The sequence below is a fragment of the Miscanthus floridulus genome, chromosome 3 (genome assembly GCF_019320115.1).
Source record: "Miscanthus floridulus cultivar M001 chromosome 3, ASM1932011v1, whole genome shotgun sequence".
Taxonomy (NCBI): domain Eukaryota; kingdom Viridiplantae; phylum Streptophyta; class Magnoliopsida; order Poales; family Poaceae; genus Miscanthus; species Miscanthus floridulus.
In genome coordinates this window covers 2510512-2513835 of record NC_089582.1, presented here as the reverse complement: position 1 = coordinate 2513835, position 3324 = coordinate 2510512, and positions in this window count along the sequence as shown.

Sequence of the window (3324 nt, the reverse complement as noted above, 5' to 3'; positions counted from 1 at the left end):
GTACATACTTGCTTTACTGGTTGACAAACTAAACTAACAGTTTCTACTTGTAGTCAATCATGTGTATATTTTTATTATGTGTATATACTTGCTTTACTGGTTAACAAAGATAGATAATGCACACTAGCTTAATTATCTATGAATTACTGTGGGAGACCTACACTTGCCAAAGAACTGAAGAAACTGTCACTTGACATGAGCCATAAAACGGGAACCCGCTTTGATTTCCACAAGGAGTACTTCTGATGGAAAAAAGAATTAGTCCTGATTTCTTTAGTACTAGAAGATACAGAAAAAAATCATAAATTTTGCATAGAAGCAAACTGATTCTCTTCACAATATGTAAATGTACATAGTATAAAGCAGAGGGTAGTTAGAAACAATTTTTGTTAACCAAATGGGAGGGTAAAAATATGTCCTGTGCTTTCAGACAACCATTGGTTACTGCAGATATACACATATAGATCATAGCTATTCATTGTATGCTAAGCATACAAGAGACTGAGGCCAACAATCTGAATGCATATCATTCAATTAACTGGTCGTGTTTACTTGATTACTAATAGTGGCATTGTGCAGAAATCATATATGATCAATTGATTCTTCATTTATGCCTCAGCTGTTGAAGCAACTAGCATGCTGGGACTGATTTGAATTAGGTTAGACAGTTTGGAGGCAGATATGAAACACTGTGTCATATGAAAATATACCAAGAATCAGTACTTGTTATTATTAACTAATAATCACATACAGTTTACCATGAGTTAAGGTACAATACATCTACTATATATATTATATTTAAAGCTGATGAAGTATGCCATGCTCATGAGTAAAGAGTTATAGGAGCTGACTATAAGTGAAAACATGAAAATAGCAATTAGTGTGTTTTATTACTAGGATATCCAACACAAACAGAAATCAATGGACAAACTGGGAAAAGTAAGAAAAATACAACAGATCAATTCAATAAGTTCAAGATCCTAACTGACAGTAAAATATAACACATGAAACCATAATACTAAGTTACTAACATCCACAATTGCCTAAAGATGGTCTTAAAAAAGTACTGAACTCTGATGGTCTAAAGAAATAAAATCCCTCTTTCAAAGATGTGCTATTTGATGGAAATAATCTTGCCATAAGAGATGAATAGATGCATCTATGGACTTGATTAATCAAGAGAAAAATGACATGTTCAAGAAAAAGCGAATGGTGGAAACTGTCTGGTTTCCTGGAATCGAGTCAAAATGCCACTACAATATGGAGGGCTTGGTATTCATGATCTGGAGTATTTAAGAGATGTCCACTACTTGTAGCCACTATTATTTAGGAGATGTCCATATATAAGCTAGTGTGCATTATCTATCCGGTGAGTGTGCTGATGCTTTCTTCCAGCTCTTTGCACCCTTTTTTTCCTTCAATGGCTCAATCAGCAGCAGTGACCTCTCATCATCATGGCCAGTTCATTGGGCATGTTCTCCTTGGTGGCATCGAATGGATGTGTTGAATTTAAATCTATTTGTTTTTCTTTGTATATGAGTGCTGCGGCAAGTTGCATTGGCTAGTGTTTTGGATCAGTTGCATTTGTGAAATCAAATTGTTGTAGTGTGCTTAAAACCCAATTCTACCAATGTTTAATTGAAACCCCATTGCACAACATCTATTTTCATGATTTTGAATATGAGTGCTGAGATTGGGAGGTTCTCATTTTAGCTGTTAGAACGTGCTTCCTTATCAAGTGGCATCCTCTTGCTATAGTTATTTAAGAAGTTATTCGGGTTTGCTATTAGAACACACACTTAGAGTGAACTAGAAAATATTTACATCGTTTTGGTATTTTTGGGATTCCTCTCTACTGCTTGTGTTCACTAGCTGCTAGAAAAGCCTTTCCTGCTAGCTCTGTTTGTGTATTAGAACAATTTAGAATATTAGTAGTTGTGCACATTTATAAGACAAATCACCTTTTTTTCTCTTGGATGGGTGTTGTTGCTGCTCATATCAAGGCCATCATAGGATTCCAGAACCCTTTTATTCCTTGCAATGCCAGCAACCTTTGCTTCTCATACTCAGTGAGGAAGCCATAATTATTTTTTCTACTATTATTTGTCTACTATTATTAGGTGCACTTACCAGTTAGCTTGCATCCTATTTGTCTACAGCTTGCATCCAGTTATCTCTATTTCATATAATTTCTGTATTACGTTTTCTTTGTTTTATCATGATGTCTTGGTTTCTTGTTTGGTGATTTTGAGTATTAGAAATGTGGTTAGCATGAGCGAAATCATTGATTTTCCCATGTACAAGTGGCTGCTGACTGCTGGCTGTTGGTTGGTCTCCTACAACTCTTATTACTACTATTTGCTGTCCTACTACTGCTCTACTTGATGTCTGCTCCTAGTACTTGGTGGCTGCTGGCCAGCTGCTCCTACTACTACTTACTACTCCTACTACTCCTCTCTCTACTTACTACTATTGCTACTTATTATCTTCTGTCTTCTATCAACTCTTACTACTAGTGGCTGCTGGTTGGTCTCCTACAACTCCTATTACTACTACTTGCTACTCCTACTACTACTCTATCACTCCTCTTCTGCTACTACTCTCCTCTACTCCACTCTACTCCTCTCCTCTCCTAAGCAGCTTTTGCTACTTCTACTACTACTCTACTACTTCCCTATTACTACTGTTTACTACTTCTACTTCTGTCTTCTATCAACTACTTGTACTTGTGTCAACTAATTCTACCACTTCCCTACTACTACTGTCTACTACTTCTAATTGTCCAATCTGCCTATCAGGTTCGGAAGATATTAAGCATATGATGTTCATGTGTGATCGAGCAAAATCAATATGGCAGCTATTGCTTTTTTTGGGAAGCAGCACCTGCTTTTTTTTGCCAAATCTCCCCTCTCCTCTATTTTTGCCACCTTTCGTATCCTCTATGTTTGGGAAGTAGCAACTGCTTTTTTTACACCTTTTCCTCTCTATGTTTGTTAAGCAGCTGTTGCTTTTTTTTTTGCCAAATCTCCCCTCTCCTCTCCTCTCCTTTGTTTTGCCGATGATGAATTTCCAAGTCCATACATTATATGGAATTGTCGACACAGAATTTCATCTCATGCCGAGGACACACGCAGCAAGCCGGAAGGGTCCGCTCGATGGAGCAGATCCGCCTAGCTTCAGCGCAGGGGTGGTCGATCCTACGCAATCCTCCCGAGGCATGCCAGTCAATTTGACCCTGCAATTGACAATGAGAGAAAGTTCATCAGTAATTAAAGGTAGAACTTGCTGGTGTTGTCAGACAGTTATGAAAGTACGGCTATGAGA